Source organism: Mauremys mutica, chromosome 2 (assembly GCF_020497125.1).
Source record: "Mauremys mutica isolate MM-2020 ecotype Southern chromosome 2, ASM2049712v1, whole genome shotgun sequence".
Classification (NCBI taxonomy): Eukaryota; Metazoa; Chordata; order Testudines; family Geoemydidae; genus Mauremys; species Mauremys mutica.
Genome location: NC_059073.1, coordinates 151,928,752 through 151,947,753, shown reverse-complemented (window position 1 = coordinate 151,947,753; position 19,002 = coordinate 151,928,752). Strand labels below are relative to the sequence as shown.

The following is a 19,002-nucleotide window of genomic DNA, read 5'->3' as shown; positions in this document are numbered from 1 at the left end:
GAAAATATAATCTGTGAAATGCTTTGGTCATAAAAATCCTTAACATGCATACTAAATTAAAGAATTATACTTTGGCTATTCAGACCAATGGAAACCCAGTCAAATGAATTAGTCTTATTCTCCCTCCACTCCAGTTGCTACAAATATTCTTAGAACACCACCATTAAAATGTACTACTTGATACATGCATTCCATTCACCAATATTCTTTTTTGTTTGCTTTATTTTCAAAAATGGGAAAAGTGAATGAAACTTGCGACCAAGATATATTTTAGATCACATCCTGGAACCCAGATATCGAACTAAATACAAAATAGTTATATGAAAGACTGTAACATGCACAAATAGACTCAATATGTACAAAGATAGAAATGCCAAGTAGATTATTCTTAGCAAATTCACCCTGAAGTCTCCATATAGGCGCTTAACAGAGTTACTCAAACTACCATTTCAAGAATGCCCAGAAGCTTTGCACACTTTAAAATAAATTAATCTGAGAAGGCTGGATATCTCAAGACGTTGAGAGATGGATACAGAACACAGAGCACTGTTTCAAACTGAGCAAAGACAGGTAGTGATTAAAAAAAAAAAGGGGGGGGCTATGGTCCAATGTCTGTACAGTGGCCTTTGTGAAATGAGTCAGTGTTTCAGGCAAGTTTTTGGTGGGAAGCATTCCACCTCACCAATACTACAATTAAGACTGGCACTTGCTGGCAGTCTTGAAAGAATGGCTAAGAAATGAATAATCACAGATTCTCAATGACCTGTCAGTCCAACTGGTCGGTCTTAGGGATCAGGGTCAAAACATATTGGAAGGGCCAGGTCAAAACAGATGAAGGGAGGTGGGGGGAGGGAAAGAGGATTTTGGGCTCCAGAGCTATTATAATGAGTAAATAAATAAAATACTATTTATCAAGAGTCACTTACTATCATATTGTCAATATGTTTGGTGTGTTGGGCAGAGTGGTAACATTATCAGTGATTTAATGAGTTTGTGATCAGTCATAAATCCAGTCTAACACTGGAAACAGAAACCTAGTGCAGGGTTCCCTTTAATTCACTGTTCCTAACAATCTTCTTTAGAGGATCTTCCACTGAGTACATCAACTTTAGATTTGAAGGACTCAGTCTTGTGAGGTTCTGGGCACTTCCTGAAAGGTGTTAGACAATCTTCACTCTAAGTGAAGTTAATGTGAACTGAGCGTATCCAGTATATCTGAGGCAGAAACCAGCAGCTTTCACAATCAGGCCCACAAGCAACATGATCAGAGTGTTGGAGAACAGGTGTCCTGTTAGTTCCAATACTGGGTTTTGTTTTATTTTTTTTGTAGAGTTCATTTTTCAAGGAGAGGACACTAACAGAGTAGTGGTGGGGCAAGTAGAATGTTAAGGAAGAGGTGTATATAAAGAAGCAAAGGAGTGGGGGAAAGGATGGATAGGAGGAAATGGGGACAGATAGAGTAGAAAGATATGGGAGATGGAGGAAAGGGAAAGAAAGGAGGGAAAGAGGGGATGCTGTGAGAGGAAGGATGAGAAGGAGCATGGTCAGGATGGGGAATGAGGTGCTATATCGGAGGGAATTTGATAGCCACAGAGAGACAAGAATGAATATCCAGGAAACAAAACATGAAAGTGACATGATTTCAGTTTCAAAGGTTTCAATGACAGCGGGAGGCTGCTGGACATGTGAAGCCCTGCTGGAGATGGTTTGCTGCTCCTGTAAGGAGTTCTAGGGGGCTGGAGCTTCAAAGCTGCCCTAAGAGCCTCTCTCTCATTAGTCCTGAGCCTTTATGGTCTGTGGGCTCAGAGAAGGGAAGCTGCTGGAACTCGGTGCCACATAGCATCTCCAACATAGTCTTATTTCTCTTTTCTCATGCCCATCTAAAATTATATAGTTACCCTTTTCATTCCCTGGCATGGAATTGTTAACTTTAGCCATTAACAAGAATTTCCTTTTTTTTCTCCCCACACTATCATCACACTTGGATCAGAAGTGTGCCTTGTTGCTCTACAATGGGTATATTTCTGTCTGCCTGTAGATAGAGCTCATTGCTTTTACCTCTGTGTTATTTTAACCACACTGGTTGTCAAGCTTCCTTTAAAGAAGCCCCAGAAATGAAAGTGTTAGTATCAGATACTAATTTCAACTGAGATGAGCTAGATAGCAAGCTCTATCTTCTGTCAGGAGTATGAAAGTCAGCTTGAGGCAAAGATTTGAACACTGGCCTCATTCAAAGACCTAGTAAGAACTGAAATAGAGCTGAAACCTATATATAACTCTTAATGTTACTTGCTATGGCCTTATGGTCAAAACAAAGGCCTCAAAGGCAGAAGACCTGGGCTCTATTCCCAGCTCCACCACTGGCTTCTTACATGAGTATATCACACAACAGATGTGTGTCTCAGTTTCCCTATGTACTGTGTTTAATGGGAATAATTATACTCTCCTTCCTCCCTGATATGACATTGAAAGGGTAATGCTTATAAAGTGCTTTGAAATCCTCAGATAGATGGCTGCTCAAAATAATTAGTATTGTCTTTTATTTTTTCATAATGTGAAGAAGATTGTATGGGTGGAATCTGCAGGTGTTTGGAGAAACATCCTTATATATGATCCCAGCAAATTAGAAAGGGCTCTTCACTTAAAAACAGAAGGTACATCTGGATTTGGTTTGGTTTTTAAATACTCAAATAACTGAAATACAAGGGCATGTGGGTTTAGAGAGCCACAGACGTGATGAAACTAAATGTGATGCTTTTCTTTTTATCTACTTCAATGTCTTTGGTGGAAATGCAACAAAACCCATCATGTCAAACACTGTTTATAGTTAGCCCTTGCGAAAAACCAGACAGGAAGTTGTTGCTGTTTGCATGTGAGCACACAAATCAGCAGCTGTGTCAGGAATGCTTAATCTCAAAGCTAGGGAACTTTTCCCTGTAAAGTAATAGGGTGTTTTCTTTTGATTAAATTTTGGATAGATGTTTTGACTCATGTATATTAATACTAATTATGTTGAGGAGCCATTGATTATTCATGAAACACAGTTCAGTGCAGATAGCTAGAGCAGGAGCTCGATTTATCCTAGTAAATCCCCTCCCAGCCCTGGTCAAGACAAAATATCCTCTCTGGGGAGAAGCAGCACATGCCTGAGTAAATATCTCTTCACTACTACAAGGGCTGAGAAATGGGCCAATGTGGCAAACCAAACTAGTTGTCAATGCTTGTACCTACCTCCAAAGGCAACTCCATTCCAAGAATATAACAGTTACACGGTGACACCAGTCTCAGATACACTGCCTATGGAAATTAGTATTTGCAAGAATGAGACCATATTGACAGCCAATTCAGATTTTCAGGGCTGTCAGTACATTCCCCAAAACCATAGTTCAGTTTCACATATGCTTGCATTTATGAAAGCAGGATGGAAGAAAGGAAACTTTTCACCAGCTCCAGCCATGAAGAGCTGATGGGATAAGCAGTAAGCGTGTAGATAACTGAAATTTTCCTGAACTACTTTTGTTGCAGGGGGTGGGGAGGTTAAGGAAATCCAAAAGTGTGCCTACATATTTAATGTATGACAAAATGCTATTAATGCTATTGAAAATAATGGTAACTGATAAATTATATATGGATATTTGATGCCTGTTAAAATGATTTCGATGATAGTTACAACACTATTGGCTGAAAAATAAGGAAATGTAATCACACTTAAAAAATATCTAGGATATATTCATATGAAAGTAAGATATTAAATCAATTAACTTTACATTGATCTCACAGGGATTTTTCTCTTTATTAGGACAGAATTTTAAATGAACATTTTATGTTCCCTTTTTTCTTCTTTTTATTGCCCTCCCAAGTAACATGCTTAATACAACAGATCTTCCTTTGGGTCTCTCACTGGGTTACAAAGTTTGGACAGTTTAACCAGCTCCTCACATCTAGCTCCTGACTACATTGACATTAAGTATGGACTGAGCTGAGACCATCAAATTCAACTCACTTTAGACACATTAGGCTGGCAGGCTAACAGCAGTCACTGTAAACATCCCTGACTTTTTCTTAAGAATACATTTAATCTTTTGAGACATCCTCTTTCACCTGTTCTCTGTTCTTTTACAAATAAACATCTTAATCATCAGTTTCTTTCTTTCTTTTAACATGCCATGCTGCTTCCATCACCCTATGAAGGCTTAGTCCCCATCCTTTTAATCAAAACAATGATTCATGTCAGACTACTTTTTCGCTGAAAGCTATAGATTTAATTCTCTGACCACTCACATAAGAAACAGCCCTCCTCCCCAGCCTAGCTGGTAGTCCTGCACTGGAAACTGTTCAAAAACATGTCAGATGCTTAGTATAATATCTCAGACTCCTCAGTGGCATTGCTAAAGTGGGAAGCTGCACACATATTCTCAACTCACATTTGAAATACCCCTTTCTCGTTTAAATACGGTGGAACTTTGAAGCCTTTAGACCATGAGTTTCCACTTGAGCATGAACAAAACCTCTTTAATCAAAATTAAGTTATCTTTGCCTTGCAGACGCCTTTAAATATATTAAGGGCAAAGAAGAAAGAGTGTGTGTTTGCCCCCTTCTCTTCCCCACCCCTTCTTATTTCTAATTATTTTTGCAAGATTCAGAAGACCATCTGATCAGAAATATTTCCAACAGTTCAAATGAATCTGTCTAACAATCTTATTCTCTTAAAACAATAGTTCCATTATGGGACACTTATCTCTAAACTAAGGCTTTTACTGACATAACAAACGGACTGCCTTGCTGCAGTGCAGAATGTCAGTTTACTCAGTTAGAACTTTCAATGCAGAAATTCAGCATGATGCAGTCCCCCCAGATAAAGCAGCACTTACCTTAATTGAAATCCTTTCTCTGATAGAGCTGAGGCATCAGTCAAATCAGCAGTGATTTGGGGGCAATCTAAGTTTTCAATCAACACCCTCCAGGTAGCTGCATACTGTACTGCCTTTTTTCGTTTGTGTTGAACTCCTCACTGTCTAAAAGAGAGAGAGAGAGAAGCTGAAATCCTCAGAGGTTCCCAGTGAGTGAGAGAAAGAGTACCAAAGCAATGTTTCTTAACATGAGATTCTCTGCAAACGTGCTCAGGTCTGGAAGATCTTGTAACTGCTGTGATAGGCTCCTGTCATGTCCCGGGAGCCGTGGGATGATCATTGACCTGATTAGCACCGAACACTCCCCACACGCAGAGAAAGCATTGAGAGGATTGGTGAGTTGCAAGGGAATTGGGAAAGGCACCAAGGCCACTTGGGAATCTTTTCTCTTTCAGACTAATGGATATGCTGCAGCTGAGGCTGTAATTTGTGAGGAGGTTATGCACAATGTTAACTATCTAAGGACTTAAACAAATGTGCTTTTGCATGCTGTTTCTCAAGGTGCATCATCGTTCAACATAAGGTACATCTGAGTAATTAGAGACTGATGTAGCTGTTTTATAATATGAGGCTCACTGTATGTAATGTTCTGTAATCTGGGAGATAAAATAGATTCATACACTTGCCTATGACCCTGGAAAACAGAGCTCAGTTCCAGCCTAGAATAAATGAAATGAGTTTGATGGGCTTATGTTAGCCCCCAGATTTGTCTATGTTAAAAAAAAGCAGGCTAGACATAGTAAATAATCATATCTGACAGCTTAAATAAAATAGATTAAGAACGCTGAATTATCATTTCATTACAGAAGGTCCCCTTCAAAGAAGCAATGTGCAGAATAGTTTAAGAAGCAAACATAATATAAAGCAACTAAACTTTACAGGGCTTGATTTGCCTCCCGCATCACTGTAAATCAGGAAAAAGTCCAATGGACTTTAGTTGGTATTGTTTAAAAACAACCTGGTTTAGAGCGGAAGCGAGGGCAGCTATACAAAATATGAATCTATATATAACAAATGGAATAAAGAGTAGGATGATAGTAATGAATATAAATCAGAAGTGATAGAAAATTTATAAGGGAAACAAAGGGACATGAGGAGAAATCTATGGCTAGCAGAGTAAAGGACACACACACATAAAAAAAGTTTTTAAAGTGTATTAGAAACAAACAAACAAAAATCCTAACAGTGGAATTTGTCTGTTACTAGATGGAAATGGTAGAATTATCAGTAATAATGCAGAAAAAGCAGAAGTGGTCAATAAATATTTCTGGTTTGCATTTGAGAAAAAAAAACAGATTATGCAGTCATGTATTATGCAGTTATGATGATAACACTTTTGTCATTCCACTACTACACCTCTACCCCGATACAATGCTGTCCTTGGGAGCCAAAAAATCTTACTGCATTATAGGTGAAACCGCATTATATCGAACTTGCTTCGATCTGCTGGAGCACGCAGCCTCGCCCCTCCCCCCGCCCCCCCCCCTCCCCAGAGCACTGCTTCACCACGTTATATCCGAATTTGTGTTATATCAGGTCACATTATATCGGAGTAGAGGTATACCACAGGAGGATACTAAACAGCAGCTACAAAAGTCAGACTAAACAGCAAATCCAAATTCCTTGCATCCAAGAGTTTTAGAAGAACTGGCTGACAAGCTCATGGATCATTAATACTGTTTTTCAATAAGTCTTGGAACACTGAGGATGTTCCAAGAAAGCTAAAAAGTTGTGCCAATATTCAAAAAGGGTAAACAGGATGACCTGGGTAATTATAACCAAGTCAGTCTGACATCAGTTCTGGGAAAGATAATGCAACATCTCACATGGGACTACATTCATAAAGAATTAAAGAAGGGTAATATGATTAATGGCAATCAACATGGGTTTATGGAAATTACATCCTGTCAGACTAACTTGATATCTTTTTTTGATGAGATTACAAATTTGGTTGGTAAAGGTAATAGTGCTGATATAATATACTTAGAGTTCTGTAAGGTATTTGACTTAGTACCCCACAACATTTTGACTAAAAAACTAATCACATTAAATGGATTAAAAGCTGTCTAACTGATAGATCTCAAAATATCATTGTAAAGTACACTACACTGTTTAACATTTTTATCAATGACCTGGAAGAGAACATAAAATCATAACCAATAAAGTTTTCAGGTGACACAAGGATTCAGGGAGTGATAACTAATGAAAAGGACAGGTCACTGACACAGAGCAATCTGGATAATACAATTTTTAATGTGGCTAATTGTAAATGTATGTAACTAGGAAAAATGAATGTAGGCTATAGTTACAGGATGGGGAATGCTATCCTGAGAAGTAGTGATTCTGAAAAATATTTTGGTATTGTTGGGGATAATCAGTGGAATATATGGCCAAAAGGGCTAATGCAATCCTTGGATACATAAACAGGGGAATCTTGAGTTGGAGTAGATGGGTTATTTTACCTCTGTATTTGGAACTAGTGTGACTGCTGCTGGAATACTGTGTTCAGTTCTGGTGTCCAAAATTCTAGAAGGATGTTGATAAATTTGAGACAGTTCAGAGAAGAGCCACAAAAATGATTAAACAATTAGATGATGGACCTTACAGTGATAGACTTAAAGAGCTTAATCTATTTAGCTGAACAAAGAGACGGTTATGGGATGACTTTATTACAGTCTATAAATACATGCATGGGGAATAATATGTAATACTGGGCTCTTTGCATACAAAGGTATAACATGATCTAATGTCTGGAAGTTGAAGCTAGACAAATTCAGACTGGAAATAACGCAAACATTTTTAACAATGAAGGTAATTAGCCATTGGAACAATTTACTGATGGTCATGATGGATTAACCATCATTGGCAATTTTAAAATCAAGATTGGATGGAATCATTTTCTGGAAGTTCTATGGTCTGTGTTATACAGGTGGTCAGAGTAGATGATCCCATTCATCTTCTGGCCTTGGAAATCTATGAATCTGTGAAAATGTATGGTTTTAAATAGGTGGAAAACCAGTGTAAGGAAAATCAGGCCCATTATTGTATTGTTCTTAATACACAAAACTTTACTGGTATATTTAATAACACCAGTTAAACAAAACTAGAATGCTGGACAGAAATTGCACAGATTGTGGCAGTCAGTCACTTTGTTTCAGATATGAGAACTTTGGTGACCACAGTCACCTGCTAAGCGCCTGCTCCTTGGATGACCTATGTGTCACTAGTCAAATAACAGGATTTCCGCCTGGGTGTTATCTTTGGAAGCACCTGTCACTAAAAAGAGATGAGTTCAAAGAACATCTTCATTGACACTGGCTGCCTGATGAGGGAACACCATATGGAAATAACTCTATGGATAAAGGAGACAATATCATTATCTGGTAAGTACAGGCCTGGAATAGTAATTAATTGTTCTGGAAAAGGGGTGATCAGTGAAGTGGTAAAATTGGAAATGACTAAAATATTTAAGTTAGTCATAATTAAAGAAGACTGTGAGAAACTCCACTGGGACTTATTGTTAAGTTGGACAACTGGGCAGTTTAAATGTCATGAATTCATTGCTGACAAACATAAGGTAATGCACATTATAAGGAATGAATCTGAACCACTCAGACAAATGGCTGAGTTCTAAATCTTTTAGGGAGACAGAGTACAGGTCACAGGACTGGAAGCCAGGAGATTTAGGTTCTATTCTTGCATCTGCCACTAACCTGGTATGCGGACAAGTTACTTCACCTTTCTCTGTCTCATCCTCTGGTTTCTCATCTATATTAAGAGTAAGTGTAATGTATCCTTCTTTGTACATGACTTTGAGGTTTATACATGACAAGCACCGAAGAAATGCTAAGTAGTAGTAGTAGTAAACTAACTATAACCACTCAAGAAGAAAGGTCCAATGGCAGCATTGTGAACAGCTCAATAAATTCAGCGCTGTTTTGTTCAAATAAGAGACAATGTATTTGGATGTATAAAGAATGGTATGAAAAATAATAGTGAACATTTTCTAATGTCATTATATAAAATCAGTGACATACCTTCACCTGAAATACTGGGTTCATGTCTGGTCACCCATCACAAAACAAACAACAAACAAAGAAAAAAACAAAAATGTAGAAATAGACCCCGGGGACAAAAATGATCAGAAGAAAGGAAAGACTTCCACAGCAGTAGAGAGTATAAATATATAGCATAATAAATGGTATAGATAAAAAAAATGGGTATCCCTTTTTACCCTTCTTTGTACTACAGAAACAATGGGACATTCAATGAAAATTAAAGGCAACAATTATAGAAAGAGAAAAGGAAATACTTTTTTTTACACAATCCATAATTAATCTTTGGAACTCTTCGCCAAAAGATATCATTGAGGCCAAGAATTTAGCAGAACTCAAAAAACGGATTAGACATTTATATGGCTAGTGAAAATATTTATATTAGCATTACAATATATAAATGATATGAGACCATAACACAAGAATGGCCATACTGAGTCAGACCAGTGGTCTATCTAGCCCACTATCCTGTCTTCCAACAGTGCCAGATCCAGCTGCTTCAGAGGGATGAACAGAGAAGGGCAATTATTGAGTAATCATCCCCTGCTGTCCAGTCCCCACTTCTGGCCATCAGAGGCTTAGGAACATTCAGAGCATTGGGTTGCATCACTGACCATCTCAGCTACTAGCCATTGAGGGGCCTACTCACCATGAAGTTATTTCATCCTTTTTTGAACCCAGTTATACTTTAGTCCTTCACAACATCCTGTGGTAACAACTTCCACAGTTTAACTGCATTGTGTGAAGTACTTCCTTATATTTGTTTTAAACCTGCTGCCTATAAGTTTCATTGGGTGATTCCTGGTTCTTGTGTTATGTGAAGTTATATACCCTCACGCTTAAGGGTATAAGCCAATTATTAACAGTGAGAAGTTAGGGTGAAAAAATCGCTTTTGGGCAAGTGATTCCATAATTCCGATTGCAAGATTTATTGCACTTTTTTTTCTGAAGCATCTGATATTGGCCACTGTCAGAGGCAGAATGCCAGGGTGGATGGACCACTGGTCTGGCTCAGTATGGTAATTCCCTAATTCCTATTTCAGATACCCCTGATGTTGTCTTTTAGTAACAACCATTATTGTCTTGGAAAATAACCTGGCCTGCTACTGTGCTTTAGTACTTTGATTTATTAATAGTAAAGCTTCAAAGCAACCCACTATATCACTGTTCAGGTTACAGAAATCACAGTCAGAGGCTATTAGGTATTCATTTTTCATTAAAAATTACTTTGATTATTATGGCTACAGCATTTCATCAAATAAGTGGTAAATGTTGATGAATATTCTTAAAACAGACATTTGTTTGGATGGGAAGAGCAAATGTGATGTCAGAATAAATACAGCAATGATGGGCTTGGGAGTGTACTGCACTTCCATTTAGGAAACCTATTTTCAATTTGCGGATTTCTTCCTCTGTAGCGAAGAGGTGTGAAGAGTATGATGGAGGGGGTACACTAAACACTTGACAGGATGCTGAAGGACTCACAGATGGACTCCATAGTGGGTATTGTCTAGTCCATCTTGGCTAGAAGGATGGTGACCATGTTTCACCGTAAGGAGTGACCCAGGATAAAAGTAAAACAAACAAAACAAAACAGTTTTAGTCTACAAGTTCTTTTCTTCAACGGTTAGTGTAAATCAGAAAATAAAAAGAAAATATCCTTTGGCTTGTGCTTCAAGCCAGTCCTGTAACTCCTGGACGTGGAGCCCTCCCTTTTCAAGGGTATTCTTCTGATTTTATCGTCCAAGCAGGGGCGGCTCCAGGCACCAGCACGCCAAGCACATGCCTGGGGCAGCAAGCCACGAGGGGTGCTCTGCTGGTCACCGCGAGGGCGGCAGGCAGGTTGCCTTCAGCGGCATGCCTGCGGAGGGTCTGCTGGTCCTGCAGCTTTGGCGGACCTCCCGCAGGCGCGCCGCTGAATCCGCGAGACCAGGGACCTCCCACAGGCAACCCGCTGAAGGCAGCCTGCCTGTCGTGCTTGGGGCAGCAAAATACCTAGAGCCATCCCTGCTTCCAAGCAGCCATTCTTTTAGCCTTTCCCTGTGCACAGAGAGGGCAAAGGTCAGCTGGGATTAACATCTTGTTCACTTGGACCTGCAACACCATCCTAAAGTGAAGTAACCTCAGGGCTTAATAGGAGAAATGGGGGGAAAAAAACCTCCTTGTCTTTCACTTCCCCAGAGTAAAACATAACCATAACAAGCCTATTAATTGTGTTGAAAATACTTCCCAATAAACCGCCCAAGCATTACTGAAGACAAACAATCTTCCTATTCTTGGGAAATTCAGCACCCAAACTTTTCCATGATTGTTGGGAGCTGCCAGGCTGGCTACCTATCAGGAACACCTGAAAACTCCTCTTGCTGGTATTTATTAACATCAACACAAAGCTCCAATTGACTTCAATAGTACAGGATTAAACCCCACAACCTCAGCAAGCATAAAACAGCATAGCTGCATTGACATCAATGGAGCTACACATTTTACTCTAGATGAGAATCTGACCCTAGCACTGCGGCAACTTCTTACGAGATAGTACCAAAGATTCTGCTGGACTCCATACATCAGCACCCCTTACGTCTGTGCAAAATGTTCTAGTTTTTGATGTAGCCCATTTTACAGCCTCCTTTTCAAACTGCCTGGACTTCATGATGTACAGCCACCATGGGAAGCTTCTTTTGTATCTAGCAGCACTGTCAGCATGAACATTCAGCACTTTAATTCATCTCCTTGTCCAACAAGCTGTTGAGGTTAAGTTAAAGATGTTATCTAGTTGGAAGGGAGCATCTGGCTTCTAGCCACACTCAGTTGAAACTGCTTGACTCATCCACTTTTCCCTGCTGGTAGCTATAGGAATCTTGTTAACTCCAAAACACACTTGTCCCTATCTGCCTACTGCTCCTGAACACAATCCAGGAACAATCCTCACTAACATCCTTCTTTACCTAGGCCAGGCTTCTAAAGATAAGGGTAGTTGTACAAACAATTGCTGCAAGACATATCATATTATTTTATTTAATGAAATGCAAGACGTGAATTGAGCTGGCACACGTTTGCTAAGCAGGGTGATATACTGAACTATACCAGTTCTGATGCCCTTGCTTTAATTCCCTGGGGGCTGGCCCACAATGTTGGAGACCTCCAAAGGGAAGAGACCAGGCAGGGATTTAAGAAAAATCCCATGAGCTGCATGGAGAGAACACTTTGCAGATGCTAAAGCATGAAACCTCAGGGTAGGACAGATCTTGAAGTGAAGCTGATGTCGGAAGGCAAATGGTGGCTGCAACACCCAGTGCTCCAGGTTGAGTCAGGTTTTAGAGCATAGTCAATGAGAGGAGACTTGAGAGAAACAGGGAAGCATGTAAGGAATAGGGAGTAAAGGGAAAAGAAGGATGGAAGGACTGGAGCAGCAGGGCTGGAACAATTTCTATAGTTTGGGTGGTGAGAGCCATTGAACCAACTTGTAAACCCTGTATACGATGGAAACCAGTTCAAAAAGTAGAAATGGGGAGAGGAGGACTCAATAACAGAATGAATGGAGAGAGAGAAGGAGGCATCAGGAGAGGCAGAGTGGCAGAAGTATTGGGAGGCTGTAAAGAGGAAAAGATGAAAGGAGAAGATATAAGAATGGGACAGAAAACTATAATAAGAAGGAGATAGCCAAAAAAGTCATCCATGAAGAGAGAAAATGATGAAGATGAAAGTGGGAAACAAAAATGGAAAAAGAAAACCACACACTGTTAAGGGTAGCAAATATTGTGGGTGCATGGGGAGGAGATTTAATTATTCATGTATTTACATTGCTTTTATTGTATTTCCTTGACAGAAAATCAGGAGTAGAAAGGAGAAAAAAAATCTACTTTAATCCCAGGGTTGGCAGATGTAGGAAACCTTTTTTCAACTGAAGCTGGGAAGGAGTGCTGAGAACCTAAAGGCAGCAAATATTTTCTGTATGGGATGGGGGAAGTGTATTATCAATGTTCTTAGTTCTCCAGGTCAGACACAGAGGTATTGGACAATCAGCAATGGATACAATGTAAACAAAAATAAAAATGAAGCTCTCCCTATTGGGCTAGGGATAAAACCCTTCCCAGCTAATAGCACTTACTCATTATCAGACTAAAGTGGGTTGCTATTGCCTTAGGTTCAATTTTATTTTTGGTATGGGAAACTCATCCATTGTGTATCATAAAAGATTTTTACAGTGCTGGTTCAAACCATCAATTAAATGCCAGATAGTGACAAAACCAATACGAACAATAGACAATTATTTGACTATGTTACATGCCTGGAGTACTATTTACAGCAGGATATTATAGAAGGGAGCTTTGGTGAAACATAGTATCCTCTCTTCTAGGGAGAGAAAGCCTTATACAGGAACTCAGTGTTACCGAGTAGAATGCACCCTCTGCGGGACAGGTGGAATTTTGTGTTTTATGAAGATGTGGGGAGAGGAGGGAATTTTCTGTCATGTAACTCATGTAAGAGGGATTTTTTGCTCCCTTACATGAAAGTGAAGTCCAAGTTACAATTTACTCCTAGGATTCTCCTAGGCATTTTTATAATTAAAGCCAGCTCTGCTACTTCCTGAGAATAATACATTAAATCAAACACATTTTAAGGGCCACATTTTCAGAGTCATAAACTATCATGCCTGTCCATTTTTTTTTCAGAGGAAAATCTAGGATGTTCAGCATTCTATAGCATGCAAAGAGGGTCACATCTTGGGATGGGAGAGCACCTCTCCCTGACTTAAGGGCAAGAATATTTCAGGTATTGTTTGGTTTGTGTAAAGAGTCAAACCACTATTAGATAACAGATTCAAAACCTCAAGTACTGCAAACTTCCTAATAAATAAATATTGTACAATGGTGCTCCATGTCGGTAGGTATTTTTCATCCTCCAATCTTTTCTCACTTCCAACCCTCAACAATTTTCTTTTGTATCATAAGGTGTCTTTTCTTCCCTCAGACTCATTTTATATAATATCTCATCATTTATTTATTTTTCTTTCCTCTAAAACCCTCAGCAGTCTTTCTTTGACACATTTTTTTATTCTTCTGGTACCATCTTGTTTACCTCTCTAATCTGCTTTCTGTCCAAATCTCTCCTCAACCCTTTTCTTCTTCACCATTCTCCCTTCCTGCAATTTCCCCTGCCCCCTTAAACACCCTTTAGGCCTGGTCTACACTAGGGAGGGGGGTCGATCTAAGGTACGCAACTTCAGCTACTTGAATAGCATAGCTGACGTTGAAGTACCTTAGCTCGAATTACTTACCCATCCTCACGGCACGGGCTCGACGTCCGTGGCTCCCCCGTCGACTCCGCTACCGCCACTCGCTCCGGTGGAGTTCCAGAGTCGACGGGAGCGTGTTCAGGGTTCGATATATCGCGTCTAGATGAGACGCGATATATTGAACTCCGAGAAATAGATTGCTACCCGCCGATCCGGCGGGTAGTGAAGACGTACCCTTAGTCTTCTACTCGAAGGATTCTTTCCCCATCTCTCTCTGTCTTGGGTGGAAGCTGTGCGGAGGAGAGGCAGGGGAGAGGAGATCTGTGCTGCACTCATTCCACGGGTATGTAGCACCCCTTTCTGAGGAAGAGGAGGAAGTTTGGCAAGATGCATTCTCACTCCTTTGGCTCCTTTGCAGCACTCCCTCAGCTCATCTTCAGCAGGACCCAACCAACCGGAACTGGAACATTCGTCTGTTGCTGAAATGGGCTGGACCTTTCTTTGTTAGTCTGACAATGAAGCTCTATGCACCTGTATTTCTGTCTCCCCATTCAACCCATTAAAATTGATTTCTCTCTGAGAGCGACAATAGCTCTCCAGCTAGAAAGAGCAGCTTACTTCTGTATAACACATAAACAGAGGAGCCAGTATACCCTATTGTGTTATTTTGTTTTGAATTACAGGAGACAAGGCAGATGAACTGATGGGTTGATGGGAACATTGGCCACAAGCTGAGCTGTCCATTAGCTTCTACACATCCTCTTAAAGGTTTGCAGTGGCTGGCCAGTATCTAGTTTACTTCCAGCTGTCAGAATACTCACACTGTAACACTGGAGGGTGATGCTGGAAAAGGAGATAAGGCAGAGATCTCCTTCTAAGCGGCCTGAATAGTGCAGAATTTTCAGAGCCTTTAAGGAGACACAATCCAGATGATTACAATGTGATGGCCTCTGAGAGTCCCCATACAAGCCATTACTTCTACAATGGCTACACTCTCTCCAAGAATTTAATTGGCTGTGGGACTCATCTTGAATTTTATGGCCCCCTTATGGTATCCTCTGATGCCAAGGAACCATGAAGTTATCAATCTGGGTAACTAGAGACAGCAGCTGTTCAGTGATGCCTGAGTCTGTGGAGCTTTATTTTTGTTAATCTTGCTTATCTTCATCTCCCACATTAATCCCCTTAAGTCTGTCCTGTTTCAAATAGTGTCATCTAGTAGCACCCTACTAGGTAGCTGTTTATGCTGCTTTGATTAGGTTGTCCGTCCTTTCTCATCCTCCTGCACAAATCCTCATACTGTTCCTGTAACTGATGCCTACCTTCATTATCCTACTGCTTCCCTGCACTGGAAGAAGGATCTGTACTGGAGGCACCAAGTGATCTTCAACAGAGTAAATTCCAACCCAAACCCAGGTCGCCAAGCATTTACAATCATCTGGTAATTAGACTAAGTGGTAAGAAGGTACCTATAGATGAAAAATATTTTTCCAATTTCTCATCTACGCAAACATGGTTTCCCGTGAGACCTATACATTTATTAATAGAAATGCTTAAAAGTTCAGAAAAAAACTAGGGCCATATTGTGGCAGGCTATTGCATGGGTGTGAGCTAAGGGAGGCAGGGAGTGGGCATGGAGCTTCCTTCACTTGTGCAGCCCATCCAAGGCCCACAGGCAGCAGGTTTAAAAGAAACATAAGGAAGTACTTCTTCACACAATGCACAGTTAACCTGTGGAACTCATTGCCATAGGATGTTGTGAAGACCAAAAAAGATAGGATAAGTTCATGGAGGATAGGTCCATCAATGGCTATTAGCCACAATGGTCAGGAATGCAACCCAGTCTCTGGGTGTCCATAAACTTTTGATGGCCAGAAACTGAGACTAGAAGGGAGGTGGTGGATCACTTAATAATTGACCTGTTCTGTTCATTCCCTTTGAAGCACCTGGCCACTGTCAGCAGCTGGATGGACCATTGGTCTAACCCAGTATGGCTATTCTTATGTTCTAAAGGCCTGTCACAGTTGCAGTCCCTTCACAGACTGCTTTCCCTCAGTGTGCCTTTAAGGAGTGTGCACAGAGGAGGCTGGCAGGGTATGTAGGACTTCAATCTCCATCCACAACATCCCGAGGAACAGGCTGTATTATCATAAGGGATGGTACAGGGCGTGCAGCCCCTCTTAATGTTGGGACTGCGCTTCCATGAAGCACAATCCTTCCCCACTCTCCCTACAGGGTGACTGGTTTTACCCCACCCAAGTCCAGGGTGAGTAGATAAATACCACAATTTGGTTGTGCCTTATGGAATGCTCCAGCTGCAGAAGACAAATGAATCATTTACAATATGTTTAAAATAATCTCCATGTTCATAATAATACCTTCTTCTGAACAGGCATTATCATTATGTGATGATATCCAAATTGGGCCATTAGCCTCTCTTTCCCCTTGTCCTGGTCACTGAAGAATGAAAGATACTTTAATTATAGCCCTATGGAATTACCTCCAATTGGGGATGGCGGGGAGAGGATAGAGCATAATCAGAATACAATGCACAGACACTAGAATATTACTTTAAAATACTTATTCCCAATATCTCTCACAGTTCCACTTGCATTCGGAATGAAGCACTACATTTAAAATACATATATGTGGGATCAGATTAAAAACAAAAAATGTACTCAAAGCCACATTTTAGAATTTATTGGCCTTGTTCCCCCCTTCAGTGGGTCACAGTTTTTATCTCTTTGTTTTATAGATACTGGGTGGTATGAAATGAAATTTTCTAAGGACAGGATTCAGATTATATTAAAAATTACAGATAAACTGTAATGTGTATATTAGCCTGAATAAAGAATGCCACCCATACCATATACGTACTGGTAGTGGTACCTAGTAGCTACACTGAGACTCAGAAGACCTGGGTTCTGTTCCCAGGTCAGCTACTGGCTATTGGATTGCCTGGGGCAAGTCACTTCCTGCTCTGTGCCTCAATTTCTCCATCTGTAAAATGAGGATAATGATACTGACCTCCTTTGTAACATGCTTTAATATTTATCAATAAGACCACTAGGTAAAAGCTAGATATTATTATTATTCATATCTTCCCTTCTCCCAAATCAAGTATATTGTGCAAAGCTGCATTTAGCTAAGGTCCTGTGAAAATCACAGATTTTTTGTTGTTGTTTTATTTCTCTCTTTCTTTTCTTTTCTTTTTTTTAAGAAAATTCACAGCAGTGTCATGGGTAAACTAGCAAATTTTACTGAATAGGCACAGAATGCAGTCAGTGAAAAGTCATAGCTGAATTTCTTTGTATAAAACTCACCTCTGAGTCCCAACTGAACTGCTGAGATTTTTCAAACAGCAGGGAGGCTGAAGCAGGCTTCCCCATGCCCTGGTCACATATTCAGTGTGGTTCGTAGTCCACAACAGCATCATATTGGAGGAGCAGTTTGGGGTTTCACATAAAACTGATAAGAAGCCCTCATGAACTGCTGTTGTGTGCTACAAGGCACACTGGGCATGAGACCAGTCTGTGTGGATGCTGTAGGAAAAATTGAAGTATTGAAAAATTTCACAACTTCCATGCAGTCTGCGAAATTGCAATTTTCGCAGGGCCCTAATCAGTCTGAATCAGTAGAAACCCCAGTATCACTTATTTCCCCTTCCTATTTAAGGGAACACTTTTGAGAATAATAATTACACTACTTGGCCTTTATCTAGTGCATTTAATCTTTAAAGTGCTTTTCAAATACTAACTCGCTAATTAATCTTCACAACCCCTCTTATTCCCATTTTACAGATGGGAAAGCTTTAGCAGAGAGGTTAAGTGACCTGCCTGAGGCCACAAAGGGAATGGCGGAGGAAAGTAACAAAGGAAAAGATGGATTTAACTAGTAAGAAATGAAGGTGGATGGGACAATTATGGTGATGTTTTGGCAAATAGTCCTGCATCTCCAGTGAGGAGTTTAATTTGTCACTGGAGGCCAGGCTGTGCCAACTGTACTATGTATTATGCAGTTGCTCAGTATTTCAAAGCCTGAACAAATAAAAATATGGAAATGACAAATTAAATGTATATTTTAAGAAAAGCACACTTCTGCAACATTTGTAAACAAAATGCTATCTGTTCTTAGGTACCAGAAGAATCTTAAAATACATCCTGAGCACAAAATTTAAGTCAGGAAGTTGGGAAATTCCTTCTAATTGATTTGGCATTCCATTTGATGGTGGGCTTCATTTCCTAGACACTGAATTAATTGAACATAAAAACTGCATAATATACTATGAAGACAACTTATGCTGAATGACTAGAACTTCTGTACCCAGATCCTGTTCCTCTTCAGGGGGGTTCATCCAAAGTCACTGGGCTTTGGATCAGCTCTCAAGTCAGGTTGTATGAAACCAAAGGCCTAAAAAAAAGTTTTCCAGAGGCAGAATCTCAAATAATAACCATTTAAAATTGCAGCTATTCCATTCAGATATTTTTTTTCCACAATACACATTTCCCTTTAATTCAGATCACTGTCTCCTAACTGATTGCCTCAGAAATCACTCACTGCTCTACTAGACATACCCCAATTTAATAAGACAATTTTGCGCGCGCGCACACACACACATGCACACACACATTTTGGGTAAATGGGGTGGTGTTATTGTATGGGAGCTTAAGTTGAGCCAGTCAAAACATTTATGGCCATTAGGGCACTGGCTTGGGGTGTGTGAGACACAGGTTCAAATCTCTGCCCTGCCTGGTTTGGTCTGATATGGGGTGAAAAATATAAACTATCTGCCGGCAAACTG

At 40.1% G+C, this 19,002-nt stretch overlaps 1 protein-coding gene across 2 annotated transcripts in view; it reads right to left on the bottom strand.

The window, feature by feature from the left end:
• CDH12 (cadherin 12) overlaps nucleotides 1-19,002 on the bottom strand; it is a 914,698-nt gene that overhangs the window by 330,245 nt on the left and 565,451 nt on the right. Inside the window, exons 1-2 of one of the 2 annotated variants that reach the window (XM_045005600.1) lie at nucleotides 5,099-5,217; nucleotides 4,872-5,011 (exon numbers count right to left, since the gene is read on the bottom strand). The gene's annotated coding sequence lies outside the window, so the exon portion shown is untranslated. Of the gene's footprint in view, nucleotides 1-4,871; nucleotides 5,016-5,098; nucleotides 5,218-19,002 lie in introns of those variants that run through there. The other variant, XM_045005599.1, reaches the window with a different exon arrangement.